The following is a 14,321-nucleotide window of genomic DNA, read 5'->3' as shown; positions in this document are numbered from 1 at the left end:
AGCAGGAGAGATGCCATACATGCAAATAAGGTGTCATAACTGAAGTAATCGAAGGGAAATCAGGAAAATACATTCAAATCTTTGCTTTCACAATTGAAAAGGGACTTCTACAGTTTTACAATTGTTCTTCCATATTCCTTACCTTAAAATAAATGTTTTAAACCTGGTATGAAGGGTCTTAAGTATATATTGGTTGGGGCTCTTTCAAGATTAGTTAAGTAATTAATTGATTGTGAGATAAATTATTGGAATTTTTAAAAGCTTTAACATCAGTTTTTTACGCTCTTTGATCATTGCCTATATGCATTGCAGTTTTTCCTGGAATCTATTTCCACACAGTGGAACTACAGGTCATAATAATTACAAAAAGTAAGAAAATGTTTTTAAAAATCCATTAAATATGGCATTTTAAAAAGACTATAGGACATTTGCAGAACAACTAGCATAGTCTCCTGAGATTTGTATGTTCCCTACTCCAATGCATAGACCACGTTAAATTCTCTACGTTTCCACTAATTTGCAAGTCTTTCGTTGACATCCATTTAAATGAACAGTAACATTTATCAAGGAGGGGGGAAATATCCTTAGGGGCTTGAATGTCAGGACTTGCACTTTTCCTCTCCCCAGCACCTTTTCCTCAGGCTCTTCGCCCTTCCAAGAAGGACCAACAATGTGGGGAAGAAGAGTGTGGCCAGAAAGGAAGTAGGATCAGAGCTCAAGAGCCCTGCCAACTAGTCAAAGGTCAGCACAGAAGGGCCTGACTGTGAGAGGACAAGGAAGCTGGCGTCTCTAGAGCCAGCTGAACTGGTTGGCAGCCAGTCTCTCTCTCTTCGGCCACAGTGGAGTCCCCACAGTTTTGTGTGGCACCATAAGGAACAAATGCTCTGTAGAATAGGGTCTAGCTTCACCTTTTTAGGTGAATAGAGGGTTTCAGCTGGGGGTCAAGAGACAGAGGACAGAGAAGACCCAACTGATATTCGCTGCCTCAGAAACTTACAGACTTATTTGTAAAGACTGAAACTAGTAAAGACTTCTTCTTAGCATAGAACAAGAATTATGAAATCTGGTCAAAGGGTTGTATGCAAAGATGCCATTTTTTTGTACATGTACTCTCATGGTGATGGGGGGAAATAGTGAAAAACACAGCATTCTAATTAGGGGGGAAAACTATTGTTTTTCATAAATTCATAACATTTCTCATGCCAACAATTTTCTTTTGGCACTAGAACACAGTAATGATGCTCCCAAGTTTTTGCCCCTCTCCTCAAAATGAAAAGGGAAGTAAAATTCTTTTCTCAGGAACAAAATGCACATTTCAAAAAAAGAGCATGAAACTAACATCAGATGACTTATTCTAAACTATGTCCCCCTTTAATTGGACTTTTCTTCAGGTTTACTAAGAGAAAAAGTTGACCTCTAAACTCCATGTGTTAGTTTCTTTTTTTTTTTCTCACATATACTTTCTCATGCAAGTAGAATTTTACTATTCTGTGAAAATCCAGTTGCAATCTGTCAGTTTTCAGTATCAGTCATTAGACATTTATGTTCAGAAGTGATGGACCTTTTTGCTCTTTCTGCATTTAGATGACCTCAGCCTATTTTCTGAGAAATTATATCCTATCCCCACTGGGGACAAATCTCTCATAAATGCCTGTCTAGCTCACTACATTTTTCACAGAAAGAAGAGTCCTGAAGACTGGGTCCAATGGGGAGAAATTGCCCAAACTGGCCTGAGACAACATAGCTGGATAGCGAGTCCCAATTTTCATCATCTTAGTTGCAAAGAGACAAGGTCATGGCCTGGAAACACAATCTTGTGCATTTGAGAGACAGGCAAATGCAGAGAAGCAAGTGGGATAGCTGAAACCAGGGGAATGAAGGTCTGAACAGAGCTGGGGAGATGGAGGGGGTCAAGGGAAGGGTTTCAGTTCTAAAGTCACAAATGCAAAACCAGTGCCAGAGCGGTCTTTCATGTCAACTCTTGAGAGAGGTTCTGTTGCTCAGAGGAACCACCCAGCACTCCAGGCTAAACACTGCAAAGCACCAGATAAATCAGATCTATTTTTATTCTCTTTTATATACTTTATTTTCATCTCAGTACTCTGTTTTTTTTTTTTTTTTTTAATCCTTTCATTCTTCCTTCTGTGAGCTCCTGTTTTTAAACTCTATCCTCTATAGCTCTAAGCTCTTTTTCGGACTTTTACTGTTCTTTTTTATTTTATTTTTTCCTTTTTTCACGGAGTCTGATCTGGAAACTGGGACTTTATGTTGGCCTGGATTGCTCAGGTCTCTAATCAACTCTGTGGAAAGTGGAATAGCTTGGCAATAGGCATAATAATAATAATTAAAAATAACAGTGAGCACAGAACTAAGAAATGAGATTCAAAAATAAGGAGACTGATATAGGCTTTCGGCTGAAAATACCTGTTCTTGCCAACAGAGAAGCACCCTTACAAATCAGTTAATAACATCTCTCTATGTGGAGAAAAGCAAAACCATAGAGAAATTCTGCCTTCAGGTGTAACGTTTGCTTTGTACATTACCACCTGGTGACATTCCCACATATAAACAAACCTCTGAAAACCCAAGACGAGAACAATTGCTGCCACTAGTAAGACTTCCAAGGATACTTTTAAAACACAGAGTAGGTTTGTTTTTCTGGCACAACTACTTCAGAAAAGTTCTCTTCAATCCATGCATAGTCATGGTATATCTCCCATTTCTGCACTCTTGTTGGCTGAACTTAAGTCTTGTGAATGAGTTATTTTAAAAAAATACTTTTCAAAATTACCCACACCCTGAACAGCAGGACGGCTGTGTCTACTCATGTTCTGGAAAGGCACAAGTCAGGTATTGGGTGTAGGCACAGGACAAACCGCATGGTCTGCCTTGGCAGCCCTGACCTCACCTGCAGACTGCCCACACACACTCCCTTCCAAACGGTGCTCCTCTGATGCCAATCGGCTGACTGAGCTACTGTGGGCAGGAGCCTATGGGAGGGGAGGGAGGAAGGGACATGGATAAAAATTTTATAAAGTAAACTTTGAGCTTAAAACTCGATTTACCCTTTCAGTCCAAATCACAGTGGAGGTCCCAACTCTTCTTAAACGTCTTGGACACTGGAGAGTTAATAGGGTATGGAAGCTGGTGCAGCCGGGGGCTGTCATCCAAGGCCAGCAGCAGGAAGGGCTTGGTTCTGGCCAGGCTACAGACAGGCCATCTGGATGCAGGGAAGGCCTAGAATGCCAGGGGCAGCTTTTCTTTTTGGTGTTCGGCTTCATTAAGTTCAGCCTGGGGAGAGTCTTTCTGGTTTAAGAACTAAACTGAGAGTCTTCTTTGAACAAGGATTTGATATTTTGAATTTTATATAAAACCAACACCCACTACATATACTCTTGGTAAAGAAGGTCATGAAACACAACGTCTCCAGTTAAATACTTTTTAAAAAGGATGTAGACGCGATTCAGTCAACTTATAAATAGAAACTATGTGTAGTCTTTAAATAATTTCGCTAAGAACAGATAAATCAGGGCAGGTTATCTGAAAAAAAAAGTATTATTTTTTTTGTATAATACCACTCTGTGAGTCTTATGAAAAATCCTTTCACCGTTTGTCCTGTAGTTCACTTGAAAAAAGCGATTTCACCACATTGAAATAAAAAATTATTTTCTTTATTTTTGTTTTATATTTAATTATACAACATTTGGCATAATGGTAGTGTGGTCCAGCTGTAATTCCTTTCACAGGAAATTTTTCTTTACTAAAATTGAGAAAAACAAACCTCTACAGGGAAATTGTAACAACTTCCTACTCTATATCACTCATGAACATACTCTCTGTTTGGAAACCACCCTCTTTAAGAGATATGATCTATCCTTCTCGAGCTATGGCAGACTGTGTTGGCTTTGTATGTGTTATCCTTAACAATTAAAGGAAAAGGTGAATGTAAATTCACTCGGACAAAACAAAGTAGGAAAGAGAAAATTATCCTTAAGAAAATTCTTACCTTAAGGGAAAGAAAATGCACGTATCTTTCTGGGTGGGGAAAGATGAGGGGGAGGGCAAGGGATGGGTGGAGATTTTTTCTCTCCAAGGCATTAATTGCCACCTAGCAGCAGAGAAGGGAATTGCACACATAACTTGAACTTCAATTCTAGAAAACATCGGTTTTAAAGGCACGTTATCCTTGGGTCAGGAAGATCCCCTGGAGAGGGAATGGCTACCCACTCCAGTATTCTTGATGGGAGAATTCCATGGACAGAGGAGCCAGGGGGTTGCAAAGAATCAGACTCAGTGACTAACACTCACTTACTTTTATTATGACCAGTATCTAAGAAGTTATTAGCCTACTTACTGATAGACTATGGATTGATTTTTTTCCTCTCTTGTAGGGAGGAAAGAAAAAGAGATACAACTAGTGAAAATTTTTGCCTTATTTATAAGAATACACTTTTCATCCTAAAATGTCTCTATTCTTTTGTTTCTCAATGGTTACCCTTGACACCTCTGCAACAGGCCAAAGGAAAAGTAATTCTGAAGCCATTCTGAATACTAAAAAAAATTGCTAGTTTTGGCCCATTAAAGGAAGAAATACCTGTTTTTAAAATGGAAAGTGGCTTTCCAAACAATCTCAGGGTGATTTCTATGAAACTAAGATCAGAATGTTTTTTTATTTTGCTAGGGCAATAAGAGGTTATTTACTTTGATAATTAAAAGACATTTTAAATAAAAGATGAAATAATTTCCAGATCAAATGATTATTCAAATGTGTTAAAGAAGAGCATCCTTTAAAAAAATAAAAATAAAAAAAGAGCATCCTTATTTCAGACTTCACTAACCATGTTTTTATTTTTAGAGCAGTCAGTCATACTGAATGCCAAAGCTTGCAAGGAGAGACTCTATAATTGTGTTTCATAGATCTTAGCAGCTAAATAAAAATACCTAAAAATTTTCAGATCAGATTAAAGCAAAATTAAACAGTTCAGAGGACTTAAAAAACAAACAAGGTGAAAAAACTCAGCTTTACTCATGGCTAAAAGTACATTTTACTTAAGATATTAGATATGAGGGGAGGGAGTGGCTCACTGTATACTTTCAATTTGTCACTTTTTATGCAGATAAATAGCAGGCATTGCCACTATATTGATTATATGATCATATTATCACTAAGGTAGTCAGCAACATTTTAGAAGGCAAATGCTAGTTTAAAAAGTAATAATAATCATCACTAATATTTTCTGAGTACTTACCATGTGCCAGGCAGTGTGCTGAGCACTTTAGATGAGAAATTCACTTGGTCATCACAATAATCATAAATGATGCTGACCAATATTATCTCAATTTTGCAGCTTTAAGCAACAACAACAAAACAAAGGTTCAGAGAGGTAAAATAAGTCATTGAAGGTCTCAGAGCGTATAAGTAGCTAGGCTTAAATACAAACCTGTTTGCCTTAAAAATTGAAATGCCCCAGGGTTCAGTTTTTGGAATTCTTCTCTATCTACTCTCACTTCAATGTCTTAGCTCTGAATACTTCTCTGATGATGACTCGCAATTTTGTATCTCTAGCCTGGACTTCTCCACTAAACTCCAACTCATGTGCCAAATAACAATTCCATGTCTCCATTAGAATGTCTAGGAGATATCCAGACTTGAAGTATGCAAAACTATAGTCATCATCTTTCCCCCCAAACCTACTCCTCATAGCTATCCTTTGTTGAATTTTTTAAAAAGTTTTTATTTACTTATTTATTTATTTGGCTATGCCAGGTCTTAGCTGCAGCCTATGGGATCTTGAGATGTAGCATGCTAACTCTTTAGCTGTGGCATGTGGGATCTAGTTCCCCGAACAGGGATGGAACCAGGGCCCCCAGCATTGCGAGGGCAGAGTATTAGTCACTGGACCACCAGGGAAGTCCCTTCTTTGTTGCATTTCATTGCAACTTCTTTTTTCCATTTACTCAGGCCCAATACATAAGCCACTTTGAAACTTCTCTTTCTCTTACATGTCACATCCAGTCCATTAGCCAGGCATTGTTGGCTCTGTCTTCAGAATATACCCAGAATCCAGCTGCTTCCTACAATCTCACCATTACAGCTTTGGTTCAAGCCATTGTCATCACTTGCTTAGATTATTGTAGTAGCCTTGTTCTTGTTAACCTGCTTGGCCCCCTGTAGTCTGTTTTCAACACAAAGGTTGGGATAATTCTTTTAAACTGTCAATCCTGAAATATCTGTGTTCAAAATCTTCTAGTAGCTTTCTATCTCACACAGAGTTAAAGTCCTCACCGTACCCTACAGGCCCTATAATATCAGCAATCTCTAGCCCATTTCCTCTTTGATTTCATCTCGTAACACTCTAACTCAGGGATGTTTGTCTGTTTTGTTTACTGAGGTATTCTCAGCATCATAGTAACAGTGCTTGACATATAGTAAGGTAAACGACAAATATTTGTTGAATGAAAGAGAAATATCTGACTCTAAGACTTGTCCTTTCCGTAGTTCCTTTCTATGATTACACTGGTGGCTTTGCAAGTTGAAGGTGACTGTCTGGATCATTCCGAGTAGCTCTTGTATCAGAGCAGCACTTGTGGACCAAGAGAAAAAATATTTTGGTCCCTTGGGGTTCCAATGACTTTTAGCTCCTTTAAGCATGATTTAAGGATTTGGCTCAGGGTATATCCTGATTTTTAACCAGCAGGTGCAAAACTGATCAGTAAGGGTATTTTGCAGAAAGAATAGGCCAGAAAAGCACATTAATTCTCTGTTTAAAGACCATTGTTGGTCACTTCAGGATTTTTTAGAATTAAACAAAAGTAAATTTGAATATGAGCCAAGTTGCAACTTTCCTATGGACATGTAACATTCATTGTTACTCAACTGTCCAGATGACATTCTGTAACAATTGCTTAAAATTTCCAGAAAAAAAAATTTTCTAAATAACTCAAGTATGCCAATGGCTTTTGTACAGGCCTCTCTTCTGGTCACACACACTGAGGAGCAAAATTGTATTATACACTTTAGGTAGAATTCTAAAGTGTTATTCTTCTAAATTATGTCTTTTAATTTCAATTTGCTATATTCAAGTTTTAGCTATTACCAGAAGAGAGCTTTAACTTCTGAGCATCTATTTTTTAAAAAGCTAAAAAGTTGTAGTGGATACAGATAAGGCTACCTTTAGAGTGAGCCATCTAAAAGTCTATCAAGGGAGGGGGGATCGGGATGGGGAACACATGTAAATCCATGGCTGATTCATGCCATTCATGTATGGCAAAAACCACTACAATATTGTAAAGTAATTACCTCCAACTAATAAAAATAAATGGAAAAATAAATAAATAAAAGTCTATCAAATGTTGGTTAAATAAATTATGATGCATTCATATGATGGAATACTTTATGGTTATACAGACATTTAAAAGCATGTGACATGAAGAAATGTTTGTGGTGTCATGTTCAAATTAAAAAGCAGGTTAAAAAATAAGCATATATGATTGGATACAAATTTCTGTGGCAGTTTATTTTGTTGAGGTACTAATTCTATGTTTTCTCCTATCCCCTTGCTTCTTTTCTTTCTCTTGGCAGCATGGTGTGGCATGTGGAACTTCCCCCACCAAGGGTCAACCCCTTACTTCTTAACCACATCCAAGCAGATATCAAGACCCCAGATTCCTGTAAGGCAACCAGCAAAAGCTGCAGGGAGACAACAAAGGCTCACTCTGTCTTTTGAAATGAGAAGGGGGAAAAAAAAGAAAGAAATGCCTTTGAGGGTGACCTGGAAGAGAGATTCCTCAAGATTTAGGAGATGGAAGCCTTTAAGTTGAGTGAACAGCTCCTATCTTACTCTGTGACAAAACCTCAGCGAGGAAGACTGCACTCAGGTGCAGGAGATGGCAAATTCACTTACTTGTTTCCAGACTCTTGAGTTCTAAAGGTGGTAAAAAGAATATTGGAGTCAACAGACCTGAAGGGAACACAGCATAAAAAGGAATCTCAGCAGTAAATCAATGTGGATGGATGACCAAATAATTTGAGGTAATTCCAAGTATTTCCACAATGATTAAGACCCTAGAAACTTGTGCAATCCTGAATGGAGAGGAAATGCTCAATAATAATGGAGATTGACTTTCCCACCAGCATGGTAGGACAAGAATTCAGTTAGACTCATGTTGACCTAAAAAAAAATGCAGTATTTCTTTCTATGGAATGTGTCATACTCCACAACATGCATATGCACACAGAGACATTGTGTGCATATGCACACATTTGCATACATTTATGCATATTATAAATATTGGAAAATGTATCATCAGGATAATTTCCCTCCTTTCTTTGATAGATATTTCTATAGGGCAAAAAAATGACTAAATTTCTAAAAGCAATTTTCTCTACCTCGTGGATTAAATGGGGTTATTTCTCATATTGTTTGCATTTGAAAAAATAAAAATAAATGTTTATTCCTCTTATTATTGGAAAAGTATAAAAGCAACTGTAAGCTGAGTTTTCCCCCTGTACTTTTGAGTAGGGAGCAAACAGGAAAGGGTACATGTCATAATTTTAGGTTCTATTTTCCAGCTATTTCAGATTCATCAATATTAATGCGCCTAGAAGTATAGCAAAAACTAAATATCAAGAAAAGACAACAGATTTTTTCTCACAGTAAAAAAAGTGTTGTATACCTCCAGCACCCTGTAAAAACTGAAAATATTATTCTGTGTGTCAGGTTCCAGCCAGAAACAGACGACACACTTGAAAAGGGCCACTGAAGAGAATATAATCAGGGTGTGAGCAAGGAAACAGCGAGAGACGATGCAGTGCCACTGCCAACCTGTGGCCAGCGTGGAGGGAGAACGGGTAGTAAATACACTGGCCTCTGTCTCCTACTGCCCTCTGATCTTTTGCTAATGCTCTCCATCAGTTTCCCTCATAGCTCAGTTGGTAAAGAATCTGTCTGCAATGCAAGAGACCCGGTTTGATCCCTGGGTTCGGAAGGCTCCCTGGAGAAGAGAAAGGCTACTCACTCCAGTATTCTGGCCTGGAGAATTCCATGGACTGTATAGACCATGCGGTCGCCAAGAGTCAGACACGGCTGAGCAACCTTCACTTAACTTCACTCACTCACTCCATCAGCTGAGCGCAGCCAGAAGCCAGAAGGGAATGAAACTTGGGGAAGTAACCCATAAAGGGTGTAAAGTAGGGGCAGCAGAGAATATCTAGCATGGTGACATTAAAGTGCAAGCAATTCTGTTATTTTGCTATAAATGTTTCCAAATGCAAAGATTTCTGCTAGAAGAGTACTAGAAGCAGAGTTTGGGACTTCAATCTTTGAACTGGAATATATGCAATAGATCTGAAATTATTATTACTGCTTTCCTGGGGGCTCAGACGGTAAAGAACCACCTGCAATGTGGGATACCTGGGTTTGAACCCTGGGTCAGAAAGATCCCCTGGAGAAGGGAATGGCTACCCACTCCAGTTACAGTCCATGAGGTCACAAGGAGGCAGACATGACTGAGCGACTAAGACACTACTGCTAAAGTACTCATATTCATCCATGAATTCTAAACCTTACTGAGTACCTAGCTTGTATGATATGTTAGATATATATACAAAGAGAAATATAACACAGTTCCTGTCCTCTGCAGGCTTGATTTAATAGATGGAGACAAACTGTAAGTAAATAAATACTATTGTTAATGTGTGTAACAGGATGTTAAAATGGGATTCTTTCTGTTTCAGTTTTGGCTGAGGCTCTAAGGAAAGTAAATTATCCTCACATTCCACAGTAAAGTGGAAGACCATGAAAATTAGAAATTTTAAAAAGGAGGGAGTGGCAAAAGTGCTTTTGCCACTTTTAATTGTCTACTGACTTCCTTACTGCATGCCTAGGGAAAGAGGCTTTAATGGAAATCAGATATATGACCCCTAAGCTGGGTGTCATAATGGATTAGTGTCTGGCTTATATCTGAGGAATTCATTCATTCAATACTTATAGAACATTTATTAAGTATTCTTAATACTTAATAGTATTCTTAATACTTAATAGTATTCACTATTCTAGGCACAGGTGACTTTAGAGGTGATTTGTTCACCTCTGCCATTTAAATCCTCTGCCTTCATGGAGGTAACATTTAGGGGAATCTAAGCAGAAAGAAATTTTGATTGGCTGTGAAGATGAGTTTTTAAGTTGGTCAAATGTCTGTACTCCCAGAAATGTGAGGCAAAGCCATTCTGTGGGTGTTTCTTTGAGTCAGATATGGGCTGCCAGAGAGGGGTCAAGAGGAAGTATGAGGAATCTTCCAGAGAAAGAAGCTAGAGGTGTATACCTTAAATGTGTTAGACCAGATGACATGTATTTACCCAAGTGAAAGTAAGAGATTTGGGCATTTGCTCATTGGGGATGGAAACGAGTCAAATGCTAACACCTGCTAAGTTCAGAGAGCATCAACAGAACTGTACTAGTCTTTTTAAGAACTCTCTTGCCATTTCCCGTATTTCATCTTGAAGAAGTAACACAACTGAGTTGGTGGTGGTGGTGGGAGGCACATGGAGAGAGATTTTAGATTGGGACATAGAAAGGAAGTCAACCATTCCCTTTTAACCATGGCAAGCTCAAGTGGGCAGACGAGGGAAGGGGCACTCTAGAAAATATATTGATATAACTTTTCTTCTTTGCTATTTAGCAGTATTTATCATGATTGAAAATTTAGGTTCCCTTTGAACTGCAATTCTATTTCTATGAATTCATCATAAGGAGGTAATCAGGAAACTACACAAAATGTGTGCATGTACAAGAAGCAACAGTTAGAACTGGACATGGAAAAACAGACTGGTTCCAAATCAGGAAAGAAGTATGTCGAGGCTGTATATTATCACCCTGCTTATTTAACTTATATGCAGAGTGCATCATGAGAAATGCTGGGCTGGATGAAGCACAGCTAGAATCAAGATTGCCAGGAGAAATATCAATAACCTTAGATGTGCAGATGATACCACCCTTATGGCAGAAAGCAAAGAAGAACTAAAGAGCTTCTTGATGAAAGTGAGAGACGAGACTGAAAAAGTTGGCTTAAAACTCAACATTCAGAAAACTAAGATCGTGGCACCTAGTCCCATCACTTCATGGCAAATAGATAGGGAAACAATGGAAACAGTGACAGACTTTATTTTGGGGGGCTCCAAAACCACTGCAGATGTTGACTGCAGCCATGAAATTAAAAGACGCTTGCTCCTTGGAAGAAAAGTTATGACCAACCTGGATAGCATATTAAAAAGCAGAGACATTACTTTGCCGACAAAGGTCTGTCTAGTCAAAGGTATGCTGTTTCCAGTAGTCATGTATAGATGATCATGTATGGATGTGAGAGTTGGACTATAAAGAAAGCTGAGTGCCAAAAAATTGATGCTTTTGAACTGTGGTGTTGGAGAAGACTCTTGAGAGTCCCTTGGACTGGAAGGAGATCCAACCAGTCCATCCTAAAGGAAATCAGTCCTGAATATTCATTGGAAGGACTGATGCTGAAGCTGAAACTCCAATACATTGGCCACCTGATGCGAAGAGCTGACTCATTTGAAAAGACCCTGATGCTGGGAAAGATTGAGGGCGGGAGGAGAAGGGGACGACAGAGGATGAGATGGTTGGATGGCATCACTGAGTTAATGGACATGAGTTTGAGTAAACTCCAGGAGTTGGTGATGGGCAGGGAGGCCTGGCATGCTGCAGTCCATGGGGTTGCAAAGAGTCAGACATGACGGAGTGACTGAACTGAACTGAACAAGAATATTCATTATAGTATTTTTACAGTAGCAAAAACTTGGAAATAATTTAATTTCCCACCCATGGTGGTAGTGGTTGGTGGTTAAGTCATTAAGTCGTATCTGACTCTTGTGACCCAGTGGACTGTAGCCCACCAGACTCCTCTGTCCAGGGGATTTCCCAGGCAAGAACACTGGAGTGTGTTGACATTTCCTTCTCCAGGGACTCTTCCTCAAGCAGCTACTCAACTGGGTCTCCTGCATTGCAGCAGATTCTTTACCAGTAACTGAGCCACCAGGGAAGCCCAGAGTTATGTAAATTATTGTATTTCCACACAACTGAATACTACACAATTATTTTAAATTATGAATATGAAAAATGACCACACTTTTTATATCTAGTATAAAGAGTTTATCATTATTTTGGTGTTAAAAAGTTATATAATACATATATGTGAGGCATGTCAATACAGAGAGATATGTAGAAAAGCACTGTCAAAATTCTTATGTGCTAAATAATAATTTTAAACATCCATTCAACATTCACTCATTTAACATTATTTATTAAGCTCTTAATACATGGTAGGCACTATGCAGAGACATTACTTTGCTGACAAAGGTCTGTCTAGTCAAAGCTATGGTTTTCCAGTGGTCATATATGGATGTGAGAGTTGGACTGTGAAGAAAGCTGAGTGCCGAAAAATTGATGCTTTTGAACTGTGGTGTTGGAGAAGACTCTTGAGAGTCCCTTGGACTGCAAGGAGATCCAACCAGTCCATCCTAAAGGAGATCAGTCCTGGGTGTTCATTCGAAGGACTGATGCTGAAGCTGAAACTCCAGTACTTTGGCCACCTGATGCGAAGAGTTGACTCATTGGAAAAGACCCTGATGCTTGGAGGGATTGGGGGAAGGAGGAGGAGGGGATGACAGAGGATGAGATGGCTGGATGGCATCACCGACTCGATGGGCGTGAGTTTGAGTCAACTCCGGGAGTTGGTGATGGACAGGGAGGCCTGGCGTGCTGCAATTCATGGGGTCGCAAAGAGTCGGACACGACTGAGCGACTGAACTGAACTGAACTGATGCTAGGTGCTGGGAAGACAAAAGAAAGCAATCTTTTAATTTAATCTACTAAATTTACAGTGATTTTGAAAAATGACAACAAGCAATATTGGTGAATTTAAGAAGGGGATCACTCATATACAGTGGTTGAGAATACATTCTGGTAAAACATTTCTGCAGAGCAATTTAGTACTTTTTTTTTAAATTTAGTACTTTTTATAAAAGCTTTAGAAATATCCATTTCATTTGACCCTACAATCCCATTTTTAAGAATGTATTCTAAAAAAAGGAGTACAGATGTGTACACAAAAGATATGTCATAAATGAGCTTCTTGGGAGAGGGGTAACCTAAATATTAAATGTTAGGAATTTGAGTAAATAAAATATCCAATGCATAATACTAGGGAGTCATGTTTAACCTAGAAAATGTTTAACATGAAAAAATGCCCAAAATATATAAGTGACAAGGTTTAAAAAAAGAGTCTGATACTAAATTGCTGGGAACTTGAGCAAATCATTTAAGTGAGCTGAGTCTCTTCATCTGCAAAGCTTAGATACTTAAGGACCCTCTCAACTCTTCCCTTATCTGACTCTACGTATCCATCCTTTTTTTATAAAGAAAATGTCATCAATTGTGGCTCAGTTGGTAAGGAATCCACCTGCAATGCAGGAGAGCTGGGTTTGATCCCTGGGTTGAAACGATCCCCTGGAGAAGGGAAAGGCTAAATACTCCAGTATTCTGGCCTAGAGAATCCCACGGACTGTGTAGTCCATGGGGTCGCAAAGAGTCAAACACGACTGAGCGACCTCATTTCACTTCACTTCACGTCATCATTGGCAGTCGGTAAATGTTAGGTTGGCAGCTGATTGCATAACTGTCCTAAACTATTCCGTTTGAAGATTTACTAAAAGATTCTCACAAAAGAGAAAATACGTGTCTTGGAAGAAAAATCTCCACCTTTTCCCTTAGTTGCCTAATCTTTCAGCATCGTGCTTGGTTTTGAAGGTACAGAGAGACACTGGCGCCCTCAAACAGTGTAAAGTCTCTTGGGGTGAAACCAATAATAGTGTTAAAAAGTGATCGATGATAACAAATCCTTGAAAGGTGAGTTCTCCAAGGAGTAGAAGAAAGGATTCCAAAGTAGAAAGAAACGCATGTTCACAAACAAGATAGAGGGAGAGGATGTTTGGCACAAAAACGGACTATTATTTGTGGCCTTTCTTTCAGAATCGTTCTCACATTACACAACACCTCATACATCGCTTAAAGGGAGACTGAGCCACACCTTCGATCACCTGTAGTCTCTGGTGCATTTGGTCAGGGCAGTAAGAAATTGACAGGAGTCGGCAACACGCGGGTAACTTCACCAAGAATCCAAGAAGGGGTACTTGGTCGCTGCAGCCCAGCAGCTCCTAGCTCCCGCGGGAACTCCTGGCCCAAGGTTTCCAGCCAATCTCAGTTCCTCTAGCTTCCCAGGCCCCTCCCACTTCTGAGCCGCCTGAGAGC

The 14,321-nt window shown here is 39.2% G+C and overlaps 1 long non-coding RNA gene across 1 annotated transcript in view; it reads right to left on the bottom strand.

Annotated features, from left to right (window-relative positions):
* Positions 1-14,315, bottom strand: part of LOC139037143 (uncharacterized) — a 55,047-nt gene extending 40,732 nt beyond the window's left edge. The window contains exon 1 of the long non-coding RNA XR_011489967.1: positions 14,101-14,315. This is a non-coding gene — a long non-coding RNA (uncharacterized lncRNA). The remainder of the gene's footprint in view (positions 1-14,100) is intronic.
* Between the last annotated feature and the right edge of the window lie 6 nt (positions 14,316-14,321).

Source organism: Odocoileus virginianus, chromosome 10 (assembly GCF_023699985.2).
Source record: "Odocoileus virginianus isolate 20LAN1187 ecotype Illinois chromosome 10, Ovbor_1.2, whole genome shotgun sequence".
Classification (NCBI taxonomy): Eukaryota; Metazoa; Chordata; class Mammalia; order Artiodactyla; family Cervidae; genus Odocoileus; species Odocoileus virginianus.
The sequence above is the reverse complement of the archived record's forward strand: the minus strand, read 5'-3'. Positions and strand labels throughout refer to the sequence as shown.